The following is a 25,893-nucleotide window of genomic DNA, read 5'->3' on the forward strand; positions in this document are numbered from 1 at the left end:
CTGGGCAAGATTTGAAGAAGTACTGATTGAGATCGAGGTAGCAATTCAAGCGGCAAACAGGATAAACATCTCTCAAGGACAGAACACGACCAGGAAAATCACCGATGTCAATGATTGCAAACAGATCCAGAGGCTGTACAAATACAACCGTCGCCGAGCAATACGGCTAATTGCCGATGGGAACGGCGCAAGATGTGAAATAAGCAAGGAGAGAATAGAGGAACACTTCCAACACATGATGGTTGAAAAGGATTGTGATCTAAATACCGTGGAGCACATTCCCGAACCGCCAGACGACAGACCAGAGATGGAAATGCAGCCCTTCACAGAGAAGAAAGTATTTACAAAACTAGCAGCAGCAGAGAATTCGTCACCAGGTGAAGACAGAATATCATATGAGAACTGGAGAAAGGCTGACACAAGCTGCCGAGTTATGGCAGCCATATTCAACGTGTGTCTCAGAGCCAAGAGAATACCAGACTCCTGGAAACGATACAGAACAATACTTGTCCCCAAAAAAGGTGGTAACCCAGAAGTCGTTTCAAATTGGAGGCCTATAACACTGAGCCACACAATATACAAGGTGTACACGGGATGCCTCACAGCACGACTCAGAAGGTGGCTCGTTGACAACGAGGTACTGTGCGCTGCACAGAAAGGATTCATGCCAAGTGATGGGGTGATAGAACACAACTACATACTTCAACATCACATGGACGATGCACGACGGAACAATGGCGATACCTGCATAGCAGCACTCGACTTGACCAATGCATTTGGCTCAGTGTCACTGGACCTCATCAAAAGAGCGCTCAACCGTATAGGGGTGGGACGGGATTTTGAAGCAGTAGCAGGAGACATCATCAGTGGCAAGACGATAAGAATCCTAACAAAGGAAGGAGAAACAGAAGAGATACCAGTGCAATGCAGTGTGCAACAGGGGTGCCCAATAAGTGGTCTCCTGTTCAATATAGCGGTCGAACCACTGTTGCGGAAAATCGCGGCCGAAGGAATGATACTGAACCAACAACACAAGCACCCATGCTTAGCATATGCAGACGATATAACCATCATTACAAAACAGCAAGATAATCTACAGCAACTCCTCTACATAGCAACAGAACAATGCAGTAGGATGGGACTGGACCTAAATCCTAGCAAAAGCTCATCATTGCACCTGTCTGGACGAAGACCTCGAGGAATGCGCCAGACACAGTTCTACGTGGGAGAAACGCCCATCCAATGGAAGAGCGATGGCGAAGCAACGCTCTTCTTGGGACGACCAGTTGGGTTCCATCTTCTGCCAAACATCCAAACAGTAGAGGAACTAATGCAACTCGGGACCAAAATACTGACAAGCAAGCTAGCACCGTGGCAGAGAATAGATGCACTCAAGACATTCATGTTCCCGGCAGGAGTGCATGCAATGAGAACTTGGCAACTGAGGAAAACAGACTGGGCACACCTGGACAACGAAATGAAGACAATGCTTAAACACACGCTACATCTACCGTCAAGAGCGTCGAATGAGTACTTGTATGGAAGCAGTAAAGCTGGAGCGTGTGGTGTCCCACTCGCGGCAGAAGACTCTGACATTTTCCTGGTGGATACCGCATTTAAATTACTCACGTCACCGGATCCTGACGTCAGGGAAATAGCCAGAGAAGAATGCCGGCGAGTGGCAACAATGAGAACACGACAGGAGCCAAGCATGACCGACGCATGCATGTACTTAACACAGGGAGAGATGCAAACGCGAGGAGGAGACCACCAAACCATATTGTCTAGAGCCAGGTGTGCCTCAGGCCGAATGGGGGTTTCCTGGATAGCAGAGGGAGGAGACAACATCAAGATAAAATGCACTGACTCCATCATTGAAGAAAAAGATAGAAGGAAGGTAGCCAAAACCATCCGGAGCCAGCGACGACAGATGAGAGATGAAGTTCTGCAGAATAAGCCTGACCAAGGGAAAGTGATGAAGCTCGTAGCACAGGAGAGAGCATCATCAGCATTTGTTCGAAATGGAGCGTATACAACCTTCGCAGACTGGCAAGCAGGCCGAAGGCCAGGATCGGTCAGTGTTGCAATGAAAGCAGCTCCCCACATGTAGTAAACCACTGCATGATACACGCTCGAGCCATGCAAAAGCGACATAATGCCCTGGTGGATAGAGTACGAAAAGCCGCAGAAGGTCGACATTGGAAGATCATGTCGGCAAATGAACGAGTATGGACAAGAGGCATTTAAAGAAGCAAGACTGAGGAAAAAAGAAAAGTATGCAGAACTGGCAGCAGAGATGAGAAGACAATACCAGCAGGTGAAGGTGGCTGCATTCATAGTGGGACGCCTGGGAGCATACGACCCGGAGAATGAGAAGCTGATGAGGCGACTGGCATCAAAGGGATACCTGCGCCTCTTCAGGAAACTGTGTGTAAGTGATGCCATTCGCTGGTCGAGAATGATTTATATAGAACATACCTCAGGGGCTAGACAGTATGTAGGGTGAAATAAACCCAAAGTCAAGATAGAAGAAAGAATAGGTTCTAGTTAGTGGAATAGGAACATTATGTATAAAATGTAATAGATAGTCAGCCAATTGTCACAAATTACTGGAATTCCCAAACGATTGTAAATAAAAAACAATGTATCATTCTTTTAAATAAAATCTGTTCTTATCAGCTTAATATCTGATACGATCCCCATGTGGGATCTTCGATATTAAACTGATTTTTGGATCATGGCGAAGTGCTAGGGGCTTGCTCCACCTTTGCCGCGGATCGGCCCGGTATTGCAGTATCTCCGGGATCGGTCCACTCCCCATGGGGAGAAATTAAAGCAAATATATTACATTTTATTTAAAGATGGCCATGGGCATATAATGTCTTATAATCGCTGTATATATGTCACGGTCAGACACATGTGCGACTTCTTTCTGGGTTGCAAAAAAGCAGGATGTAATTGTCCGTTTATTCGGTCCTTGGTAGGTTACAATATGCGGAGTTACACATGCATGAGTATGATGTGACAAACATGGATAAGAGGTGTGTTAGGACCTGGCAAGGATAACGTTGGATATAACATTAGGATAAGTTCAGGCTCATTTCACAACATGAGTACAGTTAATATTTTGAAGTTCTCTATTGTGTCATGAGGACATAACACTCCTTTTTTTCTGTCTCAATCAAAGTTTTTAATCTCAAAAAAATGTCTCGATATTATACTGGAAAAAATTTAGATTAACACGTTTTCCTAACAGACTATTAAAAACTTCTTTCAGTATTATGAGTTACTAGGCATCAATTGGAGAGTTTGAAAATCTTTTCATTCACACAAAATTGTCAAAATACAAATCATGTAAAAGTAGCGTAGAAAAAATTCTTCGCTGACGCTTAAGCATAAATCAAGTACTATATATTAACAGAGACCTTGTTAAGCGGTGCAAATACGCCGCTGCACCTTACTTTATATTTCGTTTAGAGTCCCTTATGATATGTATAAGGGGGATAGCGCGAACGCAGTCCCCCGCTAACAAAAATTACACACCCGAGTTAACCACATTTGGGTTAATCGCAAGGGTCAGTCAGCATCACCGGAGTGCAATGGTGAGCCTCGCCCTGGGAAAACCGCCTTCGTGATCACGGTATCTCCTGTGCCAAGTAAGTATGCACGAACATGATCATCCTGAACCCTAACCTTACTTGACTGACCATCATTGCGCTGAACCTTCTTTTTTATGTTATTTACCTCATTTTACAAACAAATAAAATGATTACTCTTTCTATAATTCGTATTATGCTAAAATAAAAATTTCCAAATTAAAAATAAGAGCATGTGATAGAAATAAACAAGTTTGGCTTTATAAACTTTATTCATTTACAAACATACTGGGCTAGAAAATGTTAACTATTGATATTTATTTTCGCGTTTTTCTTGTGTCTAAATCAAGATGAAATTAGATCCAAAATAAAGTAATTAATAGTATCTCAACCACCATCTTTAGATTGATTTGCCAGGATAAGTTTGTTAAACATAAGAACATAAGAACATAAGAATGGAGGAAACTGCAGCGGGCCTATTGGCCCATACTGGGCAGTCCCGTTTACACCCAACCCCTATTGCTCATATGAGCATCCAACCTATGTTTGAAGCTATCCAGCGTATTCGAGTTAATGATGATATTTGGTAACTTGTTCCATTCATCCCACTACCAAAACCATTAATTTACCTATTTCACACAAATGTCAATTGTCTAATTTAAAACCATTATTCTGAGTTAAGCTCTCCTGGTTGGATAATTTAGTACTGCTTTAATGTCCTTGTTTCTTCTTCACTTATACACCTCTATCAGGTCGCCCTCGCTCTACGTCTCTCGAGAGTGCAAATTAAGATGCTTTAACCTGTCTCTCCTATACTCAGGTTCCTAATGCCCGGGATTAGTCTTGTCATTCTCCTCTGAATTCTTTCCAAGAATTCTATATCCATTCTGTAATACGGTGACCAGAACTGAACTGCGTAATCCAGGTGTGGTCTCACAAGAGCAAGATACAGTTTTAGGATGACCTCGCTAGTCTTGTAACTAACACTCCTTTGTATGAACCCAAGTACTTTATTAGCCTTGTTACGAGCAAAAACACATTGTTTACTTGGCTTAAGGTTCCTACTTATCATTACTCCTAAATCTCTCTCGCAGTCGGATTTCTCTATGGAATCGTTGTTCATCTGGTATCTGGTTTCCCTGTTTACATCTCCTATACTGAGTACTTTACATTTGTCGACATTGAATTTCATCTGCCATTTTTCAGACCATTCGAAAAATTTGTTTAGATCTTCCTGTAGTTTTGCCGAGTCCTCGTCAGATTTGATAACACGTCCTATTTTAGTGTCATCAGCAAATTTACTTATGTTGCTGTCTATGCCGATATCGATGTCGTTTATGTATATAATAAACAATAATGGTCCAAGTACTGAGCCTTGGGGAACTCCACTTGTGGCCCGTTGTCAATGGGACTTAGTGCCGTTAATGCTCACTCGCTGTTTCCTGTCCTCTTAACCACGCCCTAATCCATTTAAGGATGTCTGCTTTGATGCCATGAGCTTCTACCTTTCTAATTAGTCTTTCGTGGGGGACTCTGTCGAAGGCTTTTGCTAAAGTCGAGATATACCACATCATAATTGTGCCCCTCGTCCACTGATTCGAAAACTGATGAAAAGAATGTTAATAGATTAGTTAGGCAAGAACGTCCGCTTGTGAAGCCATGCTGGGAATCATTGATCAATCAGTGCAGGTGATTTCGAATAGAGTTTGAAATGATTGCTTCCAGTAATTTGCCTATTATTGATGTTAGACTGATTGGGCGGTAGTTAGAGGATAGTGATCTATCCCCCTTCTTGAAAATCGGTATTACATTTGCTATCCTCCAGGATTCTGGTACTACACCTGTTTTTTAAGGACATGTTAAACAACTTTGCTAAGGGCATACTAAGCTCTTCCTTACATTCCTTTAATACTCTGGCAAATATCTCATCGGGATCAGGTGACTTATTAGGCTTTAGTTTGTCTATTTGCTTACTAACATCGTTACTAGTCACTACTATCTCACACTTAATTTGTTTTCTTCACTATCTCTGAATAGAGTCGGTGCCTCAGGTATCATGTTTAAATTTTCGGTGGTGAAAACTGTTGAAAAATATTTATTCAAATTATTGCTCATTTCTCGATGGATTATCAGTGAGCTCATACAGTCTGACATTATTGGTCCAATCTTTTTCTCGTGTTTTAGTTTGATACATTTGGTAGAATCCTTTGGGGTTTGTCTTCGCCTCCTTGCTATCCTTACCTCGGTATTCCTCTTTGCTTTCCTTATCACGGTTTAACCTACTGTAAAACCTATAATAGTCCGGAGGGTGAATTTCGCCACTGATTTGTCCCTTCTACCTATAGCCTTCTTTGGCCAATGATGTTTAAATAATTATTTATCCATTTAGGGTCATTGTTGTCTGATCTGAGTTTTTTGTATGGTATGTTCTGCCTTTGTGCATTAAGTAACTCACTATTTAAATTGTCGTGGAACTCGGCAATCTCAGATCTCGTTATCAGGTCGGTGTCATCTGTCAGGTTCACGGCCAAGCGCGACACCCCCTCTCTCAGCTGCCTCTTTAAACTGTCAAAGTTTGCCCTTCTCAAATCTGGTACTTTAGTGGAATTTTCCTTACGTCTGCCCTGAAAATCTAACTGGAATCGAATTTCTTTGTGATTGCTGTTTGCAAGTTCGTTCCCTACCTCGACATTGCTAATGAGGTTTTCTCTGTTCAACAGAACTAAATCCAGTTTATTATTACCCCGTGTGGGTTCGGTTATATGTTGACTTAGGAAACAGTCCTGGATCGTCTCGAGAAAATCCTCTGATTCTGAGTTACCCGTAAGGACAGTCCAATCTATTTGGCCAAGGTTAAAGTCGCCTACTATACAGACTTTGTTGTGTATGGAAGCCCTAGCATTTCATCCCAGATAAATTAAGCTCGTGGCGCTATCAAGATTGGGGGGTCTATATATTACTCCTGTGATTAATTTTTCCCGACCGTACTTAATTCTATCCAAATTGTTTCTGTATTCTATAAGTTTTATTTCCTTATTTATTTCACACTTCAGATTATCCCTAACGCGGGTGCTACTCAAGCCTCCTTTCCTGGTCTGCCTATACGATTATGGAACAGTTTGTAACCCGCAATTTGGTATTCGTGGTAATTCACGTGTGTCTAGGTTGATCCATGTTTCAGTGAATGCAATTATATCGATTTCTTGGTGCATACCAAGGCCTTAATATCATCCATTTTGTTTCTCATACTTCTACTGTTCGCGTAGTATACATTTAAGTTAGTGGTGTTCTGAGTCCTTCCCTTACCGCGTTTAGTTTTAAACTCCCTGTCTAATTTGGTTTTGTCATCATTCCTAACACTATTTCCCTGTAATCTTTCGCCTTGTTTACCCGCTCCCACAGCAGTCTCCTCCACCCCCGTGCCCCTATGTTCTCTTAGCAGTTTAAAGACTTCGATATCTTTTGAACTGCCCCCTCTAGAGCCCCAGCCAGGGTTGCTACTCCATCCCTAGACAGGTGCACCCAATCCCTAGCATAAAGGTCCCTTCTGCCATAGAAGTTGTCCCAGTTGTCAATGAATGGGACTGATATTGACTTGCAATATCTGTCAAGACGGTCGTTAACACCAACTGCCCTTGACAACCATTCACTGCCAACTCTCCTTCTAGGCAGGACACAGCATATGATAGGGATCCCTCCCTTAGTCCTAATACGATCTATGGCTGCCTTGAACTTTTCGAGAAGTTCCTCGCTCCTACACCGGCCAATATCATTGCCTCCTGCACTGAGGCAGATAATGGGTTTGTTCCCATTACCAGACAAGATATTGTCCATCCTGTCAATTATATCCCCAACCCCAGCCCCTGGCAAACACACCCTCATCCTATTTTTGTTTTTACCACAAAAGGCCCTGTCCATGTACCTTACCTGTGAGTCACCAACAATTAAAGTTTTTATACCTTCCTTGTCATCCCTGCCCCTGACTGTACTAGCGTCCAATTAGTCTATCAAGGGACTGAACGGGTTGGTACACTTAGCTGTTGTTGTCGTTGTTGTCGTATCCTTCGTGTGCTTCTTCACCACCAGCTTGGTCCTCCCACTACTCACGACTTTCCACTCGTTTGATTTTTCGTCAGACACTGGCTTTACTCGTCCAGCCTCTCTTTTTAACTTCGCCAGTTCTTTCCTTAATTTCAGGTTCTCCAACGTGGCCCTCTCAATTTCTAACTTGGCCCTCGCCAATTCTTCAGTGGACCACTCCAGTTTGGTCAACAAACTCTCATACCCAAGACCGCACATATCACTGGCCATATCTGATAATTATCCCTCTGGAGCTAACCCTGCCGTGACCTTTCCCCTAGTGAGGTCAGAACACAAATGTATAGAGGTAAGCCAAGTTTTCTTCTATCTCAAATTGACCTTAAGTTTCTCCCTCTCACGATTAAGTCGTTTGGGGTATTACTTATAATATCAATTATGAGGAACTTGCTATCTAGTGAGGGCTATCCCTCCTAATATAAAACTGAACATTGTGGAACTACTTTCTTTGGCATAGTAACAAGATCAATATAGCCCAGTATCATTTTATTGGGAAATTGAATAATAACCAAACTAGAAATTGATACAATTCCAAATTTTCTTCAATTATATGCAAGAAATGTCTATACTTATGTAATCATTTTACAAATACTTCAGGAACTACTTTTCTGGGCGGAGCTTCATTCTTTCATGAAGGTTGGCATACAAGGTTCATAAAGTAATCGTCTCACGCATTTAGGCACTTTCATTTTTAGTGCAATTTATATTTTTCGGAAATTAGTTTCCCAGTTACTATGTAAAAATAAAATAAAATAAAATAAAAACAGCGGGTTTGTTGGTGGTACCATAGTAAAAAAAAACAGTGGCAACGGGCGTATCTCTACGTGGGGAAAGTACAGTAAATGTGTTCTTCAGTCTGCCCCTCAAACATGCAAGTTTCTTCCTTCACTAACGCTGGTCAATAAGAGCTCCTAAACAAAGGAAGAAGGCATTACTGATAGTGATTAAGGAAAACTGAAAATTGTAAATGGTAACATAGCCATGAAGTGTAAAGAATAGTAAATTAATTGGTTACATAATTACGACTTTTGTTATTATAGATTTTAAATGTTGATGTATAAGGAATTCGAATGCTTATCTGCAAACAAAACTCGAGATAGATCCTTGTTGCACCAATTTACAGGTGAAGCAAAGTAAGAATATTACCTAATGTGCATTAATTTAATTGCAACAGCTTTGGAATCGCTTTCTCGGCCTTTTGGCTAAGATCAAAGTGTAGTATTTCTCGGCCTTATGGCTAAGATCAAAGTGTAGTATCTGTTCTTATCAGCTTAATAGAGAGTACATAATCACTGTTCTTTTTAACATAGAAGGAAGAACACAGATTTGGACTTTCTGGGGGTGATAGTAACAGAGTTACTCCTTTGTTGTTTTAGGCGGCGAGCAGGGAACCCGGAATTTCTCCATTGCTGTGGTTATTACTAATACCATGCAGTGAGAGGAAACATACCGGGGGGGGCCTGCAGAGCCCCAAACCTGGTCCCACGGGACCCCACGTGGGTGCTTCTCACACGTGGCTATTCCCTCCTCTCTGTACTTCCTTACTTCGTACTGGCTGAGGGACCTGCACTCATAGAAGTGTATTCGTCCCAAAGTCCCTCCCCGGTAAACCATCACCTTGCGATCGAGTGGGTTTGTGATGGCGAAAGGGAGGTCGGTACACAACTCTCGGCCGATCCTCCAGGAATACCGTGATAGTGCAGGTACACCCTGGTAAGGGGGTTGTCATGTGTGTGTGGGTGTTCGTGTGGGTAAAGCAAGATGGACGACGAAGGGCCAAGGGGAAGAAACGAAGGAGATCGACAGCCGGAAAGAAGAAACCGAATGCTGACCATATGGTTCCCTGCACCACCATCCTTCAAATGCACAGAGAGGACGCAGGGATGCCCATGGGAATGTGCGTCATCGGGGTGGTCTGGCTGCAAGCAATCACTAGTCCGACATCTAAAGGAAGCCCACAACAAGAAAATCAACGAATATATGAACATGTGTGCAGGGTGCTATCTGGTACTGACTATCCGGCCAAGCAATCACACGTGCATCCTCAACAGGCAGATGAGGGAGGAGCAAAGGGATCCCCATTTTCGTTTCCAGTGCGACGTGCAATACTGCCCCTACTCTGCCCCAACAAAGAGAGGATTGAATAACCACAAGGTAGCAACACATGTACGGCAGTGGAGGAGGAGAGACAACCAACGTCAGGCGGAGCAACGACAGGGGAACCAACAGGCTGAAGGCAATCCAGCAAGCGCCCAGCCCTCACAGGAAGCTGGGGAAAATAGGGATAACGAGCAGAGGGAGCAGCCACAGAATTACGAGCAACAGCAGCAAAGAGAAACACAAGGGCAACGAGAAAGGCACAGATGGACCCCTCCACCCAGGGATGGAGAAGTGGAAGGACCAGAGACACCACGACCCGTCTCTGGGAGAAGTACACCAGTGTCACCGCTGAGCCCAGACGATCAAGAAACGCGACTGAGGTCGATAACGCCGAGCCAGCTGCTCCAAAATGAACCCTCACCAAGAGAAGAATCACAGCACCCAGGGGACCTGACACCCCTCTTGCACATGCCAAGAATGCCACTGTCACCTCTAAGCCCCGATGAACAACATGGTGGAGACAGTACCCGAACAGGGGAACAGATAATGCAAAGTCAAGAAACAAATGAAGGAAGCCAAAGTAATCTCAGTGAATCCCTTACACCACTATCGCAAAGTGAAGCAACTCAAACACTAAGTGGTGAAGGCAACATACAGGAGCAGATTGGCATAACTCCTGAACCAAATGAAGAGCGAGATGAAGCTGAGGAGACATGGATACTGGAGCCGTTTCTGGGCACAGTGTATGAGATCCAGCGGAACCCGGACTGGGCAAGATTTGAAGAAGTACTGATTGAGATCGAGGTAGCAATTCAAGCGGCAAACAGGATAAACATCTCTCAAGGACAGAACGCGACCAGGAAAATCACCGATGTCAATGATTGCAAACAGATCCAGAGGCTGTACAAATACAACCGTCGCCGAGCAATACCGCTAATTGCCGATGGGAACGGCGCAAGATGTGAAATAAGCAAGGAGAGAATAGAGGAACACTTCCAACACATGATGGTTGAAAAGGAGTGTGACCTAAATACCGTGGAGCACATTCCCGAACCGCCAGACGACAGACCAGAGATGGAAATGCAGCCCTTCACAGAGAAGGAAGTATTTATAAAACTAGCAGCAGCAGAGAATTCGTCACCAGGTGAAGACAGAATATCATATGAGAACTGGAGAAAGGCTGACCCAAGCTGCCGAGTTATGGCAGCCATATTCAACGTGTGTCTCAGAGCCAAGAGAATACCAGACTCGTGGAAACGATACAGAACAATACTTGTCCCCAAAAAAGGTGGTAACCCAGAAGCCGTTTCAAAATGGAGGCCTATAACACTGAGCCGCACAATATACAAGGTGTACACGGGATGCCTCACAGCACGACTCAGAAGGTGGCTCGTTGACAACGAGGTACTGTGCGCTGCACAGAAAGGATTCATGCCAAGTGATGGGGTGATAGAACACAACTACATACTTCAACATCACATGGACGATGCACGACGGAACAATGGCGATACCTGCATAGCAGCACTCGACTTGACCAATGAATTTGGCTCAGTGTCACTGGACCTCATTAAAAGAGCTCTCAACCGTATAGGGGTGGGACGGGATTTTGAAACAGTACCAGGAGACATCATCAGTGGCAAGACGACAAGAATACTAACAAAGGAAGGAGAAACAGAAGAGATACCAGTGCAATGCGGTGTGCAACAGGGGTGCCCAATAAGTGGTCTCCTGTTCAATATAGCGGTCGAACCACTGTTGCGGAAAATCGCGACCGAAGGAATAATACTGAACCAACAACACAAGCACCCATGCTTAGCATATGCAGACGATATAACCATCATTACAAAACAGCAAGATAATCTACAGCAACTCCTCTACATAGCAACAGAACAATGCAGTAGGATGGGACTGGACCTAAATCCTAGCAAAAGCTCATCATTGCACCTGTCTGGACGAAGACCTCGAGGAATGCGCCAGACACAGTTCTACGTGGGAGAAACGCCCATCCAATGGAAGAGCGATGGCGAAGCAACGCTCTTCTTGGGACGACCAGTTGGGTTCCATCTTCTGCCAAACATCCAAACAGTAGAGGAACTAATGCAACTCGGGACCAAAATGCTGACAAGCAAGCTAGCACCGTGGCAGAGAATAGATGCAGTCAAGACATTCATGTTCCCGGCAGGAGTGCATGCAATGAGGACTTGGCAACTGAGGAAAACAGACTGGGCACACCTGGACAACGAAATGAAGACAATGCTTAAACACACGCTACATCTACCGTCAAGAGCGTCGAATGAGTACTTGTACGGAAGCAGTAAAGCTGGAGCGTGTGGTGTCCCACTCGCGGCAGAAGACTCTGACATTTTCCTGGTGGATACCGCATATAAATTACTCACGTCACCGGATCCTGACGTCAGGGAAATAGCCAGAGAAGAATGCCGGCGAGTGGCAACAATGAGAACACGACAGGAGCCAAGCATGACCGACGCATGCATGTACTTAACACAGGGAGAGATGCAAACGCGAGGAGGAGACCACCAAACCATCTGGTCTAGAGCCAGGTGTGCCTCAGGCCGAATGGGGGTTTCCTGGATAGCAGAGGGAGGAGACAACATCAAGATAAAATGCACGGACTCCATCATTGAAGAAAAAGATAGAAGGAAGGTAGCCAAAACCATCCGGAGCCGGCGACGACAGATGAGAGATGAAGTTCTGCAGAATAAGCCTGACCAAGGGAAAGTGATGAAGCTCGTAGCACAAGAGAGAGCATCATCAGCATTTGTTCGAAATGGAGCGTATACAACCTTCGCAGACTGGCGTTTCATACACCGAGCAAGACTGAACCTACTCTCCGTCAATGGAGCGAAGCGAGGCCAGAATAGGGATCGGAGATGTCGTCGTTGCAATAGAGAAGAAACGCTCCCACATGTAGTAAACCACTGCATGATACACTCTCGAGCCATGCAAAAGCGACATAATGCCCTGGTGGATAGAGTACGAAAAGCCGCAGAAGGTCGACATTGGAAGATCATGTCGGCAAATGAACGAGTACCAGGAGCAGCAGACAATGGACGTCCAGACCTGGTGATTGAAAAGAACCGAGAAGTGATCCTGATCGACGTCACCTGCCAATTCGAGAATGGACAAGAGGCATTTAAAGAAGCAAGACTGAGGAAAGAAGAAAAGTATGCAGAACTGGCAGCAGAGATGAGAAGACAATACCAGCAGGTGAAGGTGGCTGCATTCATAGTGGGACCCCTGGGAGCATACGACCCGGAGAACGAGAAGCTGATGAAGAGACTGGCATCAGAGGGATACCTGCGCCTCTTCAGGAAACTGTGTGTAAGTGATGCCATTCGCTGGTCGAGAATGATTTATATAGAACATACCTCAGGGGCTAGACAGTATGTAGGGTGAAATAAACCCAAAGTCAAGATAGAAGAAAGAATAGGTTCTAGTTAGTGGAACAGGAACACTATGTATAAAATGTAATAGATAGTCAGCCAATTGTCACAAATTATTGGAATACCCAAACTATTGTAAATAAAAAACAATGTATCATTCTGTTAAATAAAATCTGTTCTTATCAGCTTAATGGAGAGTACATAATAAGTGTTCTTCTTTACATAGAAGGAAGAACACAGATTTGGACTTTCTGGGGGTGAAAGTAACAGAGTTACTCCTTTGTTGTTTTAGGCAGCGAGCAGGGAACCCGGTATTTCTCCATTGCTGTGGTTATTACTAATACCATGCAGTGAGAGGAAACATACCCGGGGGGGCCTGCAAAGCCCCAAACCTGGTCCCACGGGACCCCACGTGGGTGCTTCTCACACGTGGCAATTCCCTCCTCTCTGTACTTCCTTACTTCGTACTGGCTGAGGGACCTGCACTCATAGAAGTGTATTCGTCCCAAAGTCCCTCCCCGGTAAACCATCACCTTGCGATCGAGTGGGTTTGTGATGGCGAAAGGGAGGTCGGTACACAACTCTCGGCCGACCCTCCAGGAATACCGTGATAGTGCGGGTACACCCTGGTAAGGGGGTTGTCATGTGTGTGTGGGTGTTCGTGTGGGTAAAGCAAGATGGACGACGAAGGGCCAAGGGGAAGAAACGAAGGAGATCGACAGCCGGAAAGAAGAAACCGAATGCTGACCATATGGTTCCCTGCACCACCATCCTTCAAATGCACAGAGAGGACACAGGGATGCCCATGGGAATGTGCGTCATCGGGGTGGTCTGGCTGCAAGCAATCACTAGTCCGACATCTAAAGGAAGCCCACAACAAGAAAATCAACGAATATATGAACATGTGTGCAGGGTGCTATCTGGTACTGACTATCCGGCCAAGCAATCACACGTGCATCCTCAACAGGCAGATGAGGGAGGAGCAAAGGGTTCCCCATTTTCGTTTCCATTGCGACGTGCAATACTGCCACTACTCTGCCCCAACAAAGAGAGGATTGAATAACCACAAGGTAGCAACACATGTACGGCAGTGGAGGAGGAGAGACAACCAACGTCAGGCGGAGCAACGACAGGGGAACCAACAGGCTGAAGGCAATCCAGCAAGCGCCCAGCCCTCACAGGAAGTTGGGGAAAATAGGGAAAACGAGCAGAGGGAGCAGCCACAGAATTACGAGCAACAGCAGCAAAGAGAAACACAAGGGCAACGAGAAAGGCACGGATGGACCCCCCCACCCAGGGATGGAGAAGTGGAAGGACCAGAGACACCATGCCGCGTCTCTGGGAGAAGTACACCAGTGTCACCGCTGAGCCCAGACGATCAAGAAACGCGACTGAGGTCGATAACGCCGAGCCAGCTGCTCCAAAATGAACCCTCACCAAGAGAGGAAGCACAGCACCCAGGGGACCTGACACCCCTCTTGCACATGCCAAGAATGCCACTGTCACCTCTAAGCCCCGATGAACAACATGGTGGAGACAGTACCCAAACAGGGGAACAGATAATGCAAAGTCAAGAAACAAATGAAGGAAGCCAAAGTAATCTCAGTGAATCCCTTACACCCCTATCGCAAAGTGAAGCAACTCAAACACTAAGTGGTGAAGGCAACATACAGGAGCAGATTGGCATAACTCCTGAACCAAATGAAGAGCGAGATGAAGCTGAGGAGACATGGATACTGGAGCCGTTTCTGGGCACAGTGTATGAGATCCAGCGGAACCTGGACTGTGCAAGATTTGAAGAAGTACTGATTGAGATCGAGGTAGCAATTCAAGCGGCAAACAGGATAAACATCTCTCAAGGACAGAACACGACCAGGAAAATCACCGATGTCAATGATTGCAAACAGATCCAGAGGCTGTACAAATACAACCGTCGCCAAGCAATACGGCTAATTGCCGATGGGAACGGCGCAAGATGTGAAATAAGCAAGGAGAGAATAGAGGAACACTTCCAACACATGATGGTTGAAAAGGATTGTGACCTAAATACCGTGGAGCACATTCCCGAACCACCAGACGACAGACCAGAGATGGAAATGCAGGCCTTCACAGAGAAGGAAGTATTTACAAAACTAGCAGCAGCAGAGAATTCGTCACCAGGTGAAGACAGAATATCATATGAGAACTGGAGAAAGGCTGACCCAAGCTGCCGAGTTATGGCAGCCATATTCAACGTGTGTCTCAGAGCCAAGAGAATACCAGACTCCTGGAAACGATACAAAACAATAATTGTCCCCAAAAAAGGGGGTAACCTGCAGTCAAGCCAATATTAGACGGGATTTTGAAACAGTAGCAGGAGACATCATCAGTGGCAAGACGACAAGAATCCTAACAAAGGAAGGAGAAACAGAAGAGATACCAGTGCAATGCAGTGTGCAACAGGGGTGCCCAATAAGTGGTCTCCTGTTCAATATAGCGGTCGAACCACTGTTGCGGAAAATCGCGGCCGAAGGAATGATACTGAACCAACAACACAAGCACCCATGCTTAGCATATGCAGACGATATAACCATCATTACAAAACAGCAAGATAATCTACAGCAACTCCTCTACATAGCAACAGAACAATACAGTAGGATGGTACTGGACCTAAATCCTAGCAAAAGCTCATCATTGCTCCTGTCCGGACGAAGACCTCGAGGAATGCGCCAGACACAGTTCTACGTTGGAGAAACGCCCATTCAATGGAAGAGCGATGGCGAAGCAACGCTCTTCTTGGGACGACCAGTTGGGTTCCATCTTCTGCCAAACATCCAAACAGTAGAGGAACTAATGCAACTCGGGACCAAAATACTGACAAGCAAGCTAGCACCGTGGCAGAGAATAGATGCAGTCAAGACATTCATGTTCCCGGCAGGAGTGCATGCAATGAGGACTTGGCAACTGAGGAAAACAGACTGGGCACACCTGGACAACGAAATGAAGACAATGCTTAAACACACGCTACATCTACCGGCAAGAGCGTCGAATGAGTACTTGTACGGAAGCAGTAAAGCTGGAGCGTGTGGTGTCCCACTCGCGGCAGAAGACTCTGACATTTTCCTGGTGGATACCGCATATAAATTACTCACGTCACCGGATCCTGACGTCAGGGAAATAGCCAGAGAAGAATGCCGGCGAGTGGCAACAATGACAACACGACAGGAGCCAAGCATGACCGACGCATGCATGTACTTAACACAGGGAGAGATGCAAACGCGAGGAGGAGACCACCAAACCATCTGGTCTAGAGCCAGGTGTGCCTCAGGCCGAATGGGGGTTTCCTGGATAGCAGAGGGAGGAGACAACATCAAGATAAAATGCACGGACTCCATCATTGAAGAAAAAGATAGAAGGAAGGTAGCCAAAACCATCCGGAGCCAGCGACGACAGATGAGAGATGAAGTTCTGCAGAATAAGCCTGACCAAGGGAAAGTGATGAAGCTCGTAGCACAAGAGAGAGCATCATCAGCATTTGTTCGAAATGGAGCGTATACAACCTTCGCAGACTGGCGTTTCATACACCGAGCAAGACTGAACCTACTCCCCGTCAATGGAGCGAAGCGAGGCCAGAATAGGGATCGGAGATGTCGTCGGTGCAATAGAGAAGAAACGCTCCCACATGTAGTAAACCACTGCATGATACACTCTCGAGCCATGCAAAAGCGACATAATGCCCTGGTGGATAGAGTACGAAAAGCCGCAGAAGGTCGACATTGGAAGATCATGTCGGCAAATGAACGAGTACCAGGAGCAGCAGACAATGGACGTCCAGACCTGGTGATTGAAAAGAACCGAGAAGTGATCCTGATCGACGTCACCTGCCCATTCGAGAATGGACAAGAGGCATTTAAAGAAGCAAGACAGAGGAAAGAAGAAAAGTATGCAGAACTGGCAGCAGAGATGAGAAGACAATACCAGCAGGTGAAGGTGGCTACATTCATAGTGGGACCCCTGGGAGCATACGACCCGGAGAACGAGAAGCTGATGAAGAGACTGGCATCAAAGGGATACCTGCGCCTCTTTAGGAAACTGTGTGTAAGTGATGCCATTCGCTGGTCGAGAATGATTTATATAGAACATACCTCAGGGGCTAGACAGTATGTAGGGTGAAATAAACCCAAAGTCAAGATAGAAGAAAGAATAGGTTCTAGTTAGTGGAATAGGAACACTATGTATAAAATGTAATAGATAGTCAGCCAATTGTCACAAATGACTGGAATACCCAAACTATTGTAAATAAAAAACAATGTATCATTCTTTTAAATAAAATCTGTTCTTATCAGCTTAATGGAGAGTACATAATCAGGTTCTTTTTGCATGGAAGGAAGAACACAGATTTGGACTTTCTGGGGGTGGAAGTAACAGAGTTTACTCCTTTGTTGTTTTAGGCGGCGAGCAGGGAACCCGGTATTTCTCCATTGCTGTGGTTATTACTAATACCATGCAGTGAGAGGAAACATACCGGGGGTGCCCTGCAAAGCCCTAAAACCTCGTCCCACGGGACCCCACGTGGGTGCTTCTCACACGTGGCTATTCCCTCCTCTCTGTACTTCCTTACTTCGTACTGGCTGAGGGACCTGCACTCATAGAAGTGTATTCGTCCCAAAGTCCCTCCCCGGTAAACCATCACCTTGCGATCGAGTGGGTTTGTGATGGCGAAAGGGAGGTCGGTACACAACTCTCGGCCGATCCTCCAGGAATACCGTGATAGTGCGGGTACACCCTGGTAAGGGGGTTGTCATGTGTGTGTGGGTGTTCGTGTGGGTAAGGCAAGATGGACGACGAAGGGCCAAGAGGAAGAAACGAAGGAGAAGATGTGGGATGGAGAGCCGGAACACCTGCGACAGGCGAGCCAGTACAAATCGGTGGGAGCGGCGGAGACTCTGACTCAACGGACGGCGGGGGAATGGATGCTCTCCCCCGCCCGAGAGGGGATCGGCAGCCGGGAAGAAGAAACCGAATGCTGACCATATGGTTCCCTGCACCACCATCTTTCAAATGCACAGAGAGGACGCAGGGATGCCCATGGGAATGTGCATCATCGGGGTGGTCTGGCTGCAAGCAATCACTAGTCCGACATCTAAAGGAAGCCCACAACAAGAAAATCAACGAATATATGAACATGTGTGCAGGGTGCTATCTAGTACTGACTATCCGGCCAAGCAATCACACGTGCATCCTCAACAGGCAGATGAGGGAGGAGCAAAGGGATCCCCATTTTCGTTTCCAGTGCGACGTGCAATACTGCCACTACTCTGCCCCAACAAAGAGAGGAGTGAACAACCACAAGGCAGCAACACATGTACGGCAGCGGAGGAGGAGAGACAACCAACGTCAGGCGGAGCAACGACAGGGGAACCAACAGCCTGAAGGCAATCCAGCAAGCGCCCAGCCCACACAGGAAGTTGGGGAAAATAGGGATAACGAGCAGAGGGAGCAGCCACAGAATGACGAGCAACAGCAGCAAAGAGAAACACAAGGGCAACGAGAAAGGCACAGATGGACCCCCCCACCCAGGGATGGAGAAGTGGAAGGACCAGAGACACCACGCCCCGTCTCAGGGAGAAGTACACCAGTGTCACCGCTGAGCCCAGACGATCAAAAACGCGATTGAGGTCTATAACGCCGAGCCAGCTGCTCCAAAATGAACCCTCACCAAGAGAAGAATCCCAGCACCCATGGGACCTGACACCCCTCTTGCACATTCCAAGAATGCCACTGTCACCTCTAAGCCCTGATGAACAACATGGGGGAGACAGTACCCAAACAGGGGAACAGATAATGCAAAGTCAAGAAACAAATGAAGGAAGCCAAAGTAATCTCAGTGAATCCCTTACACCACTATCGCAAAGTGAAGCAACCCAAACACTAAGTGGTGAAGGCAACATACAGGAGCATATTGGCATAACTCCTGAACCAAATGAAGAGCGAGATGAAGCTGAGGGGACATGGATACTGGACCCGTTTCTGGGCACACTGTATGAGATCCAGCGGAACCCGGACTGGGCAAGATTTGAAGAAGTACTGATTGAGATCGAGGTAGCAATCCAAGCGGCAAACAGGATAAACATCTCTCAAGGACAGAACACGACCAGGAAAATCACCGATGTCAATGATTGCAAACAGATCCAGAGGCTGTACAAATACAACCGTCGTCGAGCAATACGGCTAATTGTCGAAGGGAACGGCGCAAGATGTGAAATAAGCAAGGGGAGAATAGAGGAACACTTCCAACACATGATGGTCGAAAAGGAATGTGACCTAAATACCGTGGAGCACATTCCCGAACCGCCAGACGACAGACCAGAGATGGAAATGCAGCCCTTCACAGAGAAGGAAGTATTTACAAAACTAGCAGCAGCAGAGAATTCGTCACCAGGTGAAGACAGAATATCATATGATAACTGGAGAAAGGCTGACCCAAGCTGCCGAGTTATGGCAGCCATATTCAACGTGTGTCTAAGAGCCAAGAGAATACCAGACTCCTGGAAACGATACAGAACAATACGTGTACCCAAAAAAGGTGGTAACCCAAAAGTCGTTTCAAATTGGAGGCCTATAACACTGAGCCGCACAATATACAAGGTGTACACGGGATGCCTCACAGCACGACTCAGAAGGTGGCTCGTTGACAACGAGGTACTGTGCGCTGCACAGAAAGAATTCATGCCAAGTGATGGGGTGATAGAACACAACTACATACTTCAACATCACATGGACGATGCACGACGGAACAATGGCGATACCTGCATAGCAGCACTCGACTTGACCAATGCATTTGGCTCAGTGTCACTGGACCTCATCAAAAGAGCGCTCAACCGTATAGGGGTGGGACTGGATTTTGAAGCAGTAGCAGGAGACATCATCAGTGGCAAGACGACAAGAATCCTAACAAAGGAAGGAGAAACAGAAGAGATACCAGTGCAATGCGGTGTGCAACAGGGGTGCCCAATAAGTGGTCTCCTGTTCAATATAGCGGTCGAACCACTGTTGCGGAAAATCGCGGCCGAAGGAATGATACTGAACCAACAACACAAGCACCCATGCTTAGCATATGCAGACGATATAACCATCATTACAAAACAGCAAGATAATCTACAGCAACTCCTCTACAAAGCAACAGAACAATGCAGTAGGATGGGACTGGACATAAATCCTAGCAAATGCTCATCATTGCACCAGTCTGGACGAAGACCTCGAGGAATGCGCCAGACACAGTTCTATGTGGGAGAAAAGCCCATTCAATGGAAGAGCGATGGCGAAGCTACGCTATTCTTGGGGCGACCAGTTAGGTTCCATCTTCTGCCAAACATCCAAACAGTAGAGGAACTAATGCACCTCGGGACCAAAATACTGACAAGCAAGCTAGCACCGTGGCAGAGAATAGATGCACTCAAGACATTCATGTACCCGGCAGGAGTGCATGCAATGAGGACTTGGTGTAACGGGCCGAGTTTCCACTTTTTAAGAATTTACCATATAGATATTATTTTTCTGTTAGTATTCTATTTATTCATATACTTATTTGTTCTGTAGCATTCTTTCCAATGAGTATCCGGTTTTATATACTTATCCTTCTTCAGTTCTTTACACACATACTTACTTTATATATTCTTGCTTATATTCTTATATGTTCTTTCTCTCTATATACCTTATATTCTTATATATTCTTATATAAGTAACTCTTATGCTTCTCTGCTTATGTTTTCCAAGTCAATGTTCTTTCTTTTCATTTCCTGTCATATATTATGATCTCTTCCATCTATTTGGTTCTAGTTATATTCTAAACCATGGATTAACCTGGGAAACCATGTCTTTATTATTACCACACTTATTATACTTACAACGGTAGCCTGCCACCACCCAGGATTTTTCTAGAATATAACATCTCTTAGTTAACTGTTAGGTAGCGAGCTTCTAGGCACGTGAGTTAGTTATTTTCTGAGAACCAATGTGGGAAAGGATAGAGTGGTGATACTCGTAGATATAGATTACTAATTCAATATTTATTAACACAGTGATTGGATAAGATGCATCTTAGATTCACTCAGACAAAACAGAACTGCAATTTGTTTCTTAAGTCATCAAACACTTCAAGAACTTATTACCTCATTAAATACCTCCAAATACTTATTACTTCAACCGACAATTGTGGTATTGTCACTCTGCCAAATGATATTCAGTACTGGGTATACACCAGATATCATTGGACCCTCAGGTCTTACCTTACCAAGTAGCAAATTAACTCTTCACTTCTTGGTTATATCATTATACTCTCAGATTATCATTTCATGGTCACTACCAATGAATACATAGCACACTGGACAACTCCACAATTATCTCAACATAAAATACCTCCTGTTAATTCACAAGGAACAACATGGCACTTTTAACTCTCATTCAGTGGTTCAATACTTAACCTGGGATACTATATTTCTGCTAGTTATCCCCCAAACAAGGTACCATAATACTTAGGCCTATGTAACTGTGAGGAGTGCCCCAGGGTAACGCTGGTCTCTACAACAAATGAAGATCGCTGTTAGGGGTCGGTTGTAGACCGACGCACGCTCAGGGAGTTGGCGACTGATTTGCAGGAAACGGACTTCCCAGTTCAGTCCTGTCGAATTACGGCATCGTCCAACCCGGTTACCGCCCCACGTTAGCCGATGAGTATTCAGCTCAACACACTGGAGAGACGTTGAGGAAGTCACGAATGCCTAAAGGTCTAACTTCAACTATACAAAACATACGCCTGGCAACGGTTCAGACAATATCTAAATCTCTACGTTACTCGACTTAATTGGCACAGAATTCACTATGTTAACACATGAGCACTGATATTCACCAAAATTGACTAAGTTAAACTGAATTAATAGGCGGCGGGAACACACGTTAACATACCTGGAGAGACGTTGAGGAAGTCACGAATGCGTGATTCTCCCTCGTGTCGAGGTATATACGTGCACTCGCGGGGCAGCTTGGGCCTCCGTATTCATACCAGAAGGGTCGATCTTACCAACAACAAAACTTCTCTATCATTTTGGATCACTGTATACTTAGTTATGAACTCCGGTGTTCTTGATCAGGGTAATTTCCTATGTCTATTCATATAATCTAATCAGAGGTTGAGCTTGCCAGGAAAAGGTGGGATATACACGTCGATAACATTAATTCTGCAAGCTCAGGCCTGAGGCGAACAAGGGGCTATTCACGGGGAGGCGCTAGATCTTGGAGATTATACCAGTTGACAGAATAGTTCAGGAGATTAATGACTTTCTCAAATAGACAACTGACACTAATTAAACTATAAACATCAGATTCTCTGATGTCGGGGCGACAAAATGATATAACTTCAGGCGCGATCAGAAACTCATGGATACCCCCACGGACGACATAAAATACGCCACTCTAGCTGGCAAACTCGACACTCACTTACTTGACACGTTCTACTAACGATAAGGACAGTTGAAGCATTCTACCCCACTCACAATGGATCTTGAATGTTCCAACTGTAAACAGACATATCTAAGTTGACTCAAAACAAGGGTGTTCTCTCTCACACTCAAATTCATTTTATAGAGAGGTTGGTTTCAGTAAGTCAGAGAAAATGGGATAACGGAGGACTGAGGTGTCTTGAAGTGATGAGAAAACGGACTCCTCAGATGGAGGACTCAAACGAAAGCCGAGTTACATGTTTTGTGGGCTATTGAGCGTAATATGAATCATTCGATTTTGGCGCTAACTGACGTGTAAGACCGTGGTCATTACAAAGCTTTCCCCTCCCAAAGATTCAATATTATGCGGTATAGTCGACAAAACATTCACAGTAAATGCACAATTTCAAACACAATATCTTGCAGTACTGGGGTAATGGTCAACAATACAGGTAACACACATGTTACAAAATTTTCACATACATAAAATTTTGCAACTCAAATGAATAATCACCAAAACTCCCAGACATGGGCAGATAAAACTAACAAAGCAATACTGGTCATGACCCTCAGAAGAACATAATCATACATCAATAGTACAGACATAATAATAAAAACAGGCCGGCCTTAATTATAGTTTTTGTACATTTGTAACTACACCATCCACCAGGATGACAGGTAGTTTCCATCTAGGCGATTGATCACATATGTATAACACTGGGTCCAAGCACCAAATTCAGCAATTGAGATCTCAAGCTAGGAGTAGTTAGGCGGACCCCATCCAGTCACCAAAGTATTAGGGTTGACCTAACCACGGAAGAATCATTGTTCACTCACGAGACGAGGCAAGATCTAAGTGGTCAGAGCATGGACTCAAATAGACTATAATGCCAGCGACCCGGTCCACATGAAACTCCCAAAACCTCAGTTCCCTTCTGTACTTTGCAATGCACGAGTCTTAAACTGCACTAGGTCCATGTACTCCTGTACACGCCTAGCCGTAACTCTGCAATGCAAGCGTCTTAAACTGCACTAGGTCCATGTACTCCTGTGCACGCCTAGCCGTGACTCTGTATGCAAGCGTCTTAAACTGCACTAGGTCCATGTACTCCTGTACACGCCTAGCCGTGACTTTGCAATGCAGGCGTCTTAAACTGCACTAGGTCCATGCACTGTACTCCTGTACACGACTGTACACGCCTAGCCGTGACTCTGCAATGCAAGCGTCTTAAACTGCACTAGGTCCATGTACTCCTGTACACGCCTAGCCGTGACTTTGCAATGCAGGCGTCTTAAACTGCACTAGGTCCATGCACTGTACTCCTGTACACGCCTAGCCGTGACTTGGCAATGCAAACGTCTTAAACTGCACTAGGTCCATGTACTCCTGTACACGCCTAGCCGTGACTTTGCAATGCAACCGTCTTAAACTGCACTAGGTCCATGTACGGTACTCCTGTACACGCCTAGCCGTGACTAAAGTCCAGCCCCACTACCTCCTACACCAACTTAGGCCTATGCGCATAGGACCTCCAGGTAAACTTGATCACTCACACCAAACGATGTTCTCACTGCAGTAAGACACATCTACTCATTCCTCTGGCCCAGGCTACACACTGACAATCCCTTCACAAAAAGTCTCACACTGGCCAAACTTGCATGGCAAAACCACCAGTTGATGTTCATCATCCACCTGTTCATTCTCTGATTCTTAGTCTTCTTCCTGAAGACTGAGGTCAGAGGTTGATGGTCAGTTTTGATAGTAAATTGTGTGCCCCACAAAAAAATGATGGAAAAACCGGCATGCTAATACAATTCCGAGGGCTTCCTTATCAGTGGTAGAATACCGAGTCTCATAGGGTTTTAATTTTCTGGAAAAATAACCGACCGGATGTAACGAGCTATCTGTCTGCACCTGATTGAGGGAAGCTCCTACACAGACGTCACTGGCATCGCTGTGCAATTCAAAGGGTTTATCGGCATCTGCTTTAACGAGAACTGGAAATGACGTGAGGGCGTGTTTCAACGTATCAAAGGACCTCTGACATTTATCAGTCCACACGAAAGAGACATTTGCTTTAGTGAGTTCGGTGATAGGATAAGCTATCTTGGCAAAGTTGGGGACATGTTTACAGTAGAATCTACACATTCCTAAAAACCAGCGAACTTGCTTCACATTAATTGGGGGTTTAGGTTTACACTCTGATACAGCTCGGACATTCCCTGGATCTGGTTCAATGCCTCTCTCTGACATTACATGCCCTAAAAATTTCACTTGTTGTTGGCCAGACTGACACTTCAATAAGTTTAACTTGATTCCAATTTCTACGAATCTATCAAACACTCTGGCCAGCCTGTCCACCATGTTGTGAAATCATTAGCCCACACTATGGCGTCATCGAGGTAGTTTCTCACCCAGTTCTTCGCTGCAAAAAGGGGCTACCACTAGGTTTACTTCTCTGGTAAAATAAAAAGAATAACGGGACTGGCTGAAAAAGCCCAAAAGATAAGCGTATAAACTTTCATAAGTTATATTCCATCACTAAATGGGATTAGGTCTCAACTTTTGTCGTTAAGTATTACTTTAATAATTTGCGTCTCTCAAGTCTAAAGTAGCATAATACTTATTTCTGGCAGCTTTTCCTGCTAATTCATCTAACCTGGGAAGGGGGTTGTATATCTACTTTCAAATGTTGGTTTACCGCTCGGAAATCTAAACACATGCGTTTGGAACCATTGGGTTTAGTGACTAAAACAATGGGAGACAACCAAACAGCGGTTGATGGTTCGATGATATGTCTGTCGTGCATGTCGGTGATCATGCCTTTAATGACATCCTTAGCCTTTTCAGGGTGTCGGTACTGTGGCCCTCCAATGGGGTTATCGTTGGCTAGTTGGATATTTGCGGGATGCCCCGCAATGGTACCTATTTCCCGAGGTCCTAACACAAACAAAGCAGTGTGATCCAACATTACACCCTCCAACATCTTGCACATATCTCTAGTCAAATGCGGCCAAGGTTGATTTCTAATCAGTTCTTTCAACTTCTTGGGTCTAGTGTTTCCCATATTTACTTCATCACAATATGGTATCATGCTGTTCGAAATCCCCTGAATAAGCCTTACGTTATTGATGGAAGATGTTGGTATGCCATTACAGATCACACAAGGAGTGGGGGGAAGCATTATTATCATCTACTGGAATGACTTTCAAGGTACT

General features: G+C 45.2%; 1 non-coding gene and 2 pseudogenes across 1 annotated transcript; 2 read left to right on the forward strand and 1 right to left on the reverse strand.

The window, feature by feature from the left end:
- Positions 1–2,646: 2,646 nt before the first annotated feature.
- Positions 2,647–2,819, forward strand: LOC121865417 (annotated as a pseudogene).
- A 678-nt stretch (positions 2,820–3,497) lies between these two features.
- LOC121865411 lies at positions 3,498–3,664 on the reverse strand. Its single transcript, XR_006088758.1, has one exon. It is a non-coding gene; the product is annotated as a U1 spliceosomal RNA (small nuclear RNA).
- A 5,247-nt stretch (positions 3,665–8,911) lies between these two features.
- On the forward strand, positions 8,912–9,031 carry LOC121865423 (annotated as a pseudogene).
- The last annotated feature ends 16,862 nt before the right edge of the window (positions 9,032–25,893 follow it).

This window comes from Homarus americanus, unplaced genomic scaffold, assembly GCF_018991925.1.
Source record: "Homarus americanus isolate GMGI-L3 unplaced genomic scaffold, GMGI_Hamer_2.0 scaffold53857, whole genome shotgun sequence".
Classification (NCBI taxonomy): domain Eukaryota; kingdom Metazoa; phylum Arthropoda; class Malacostraca; order Decapoda; family Nephropidae; genus Homarus; species Homarus americanus.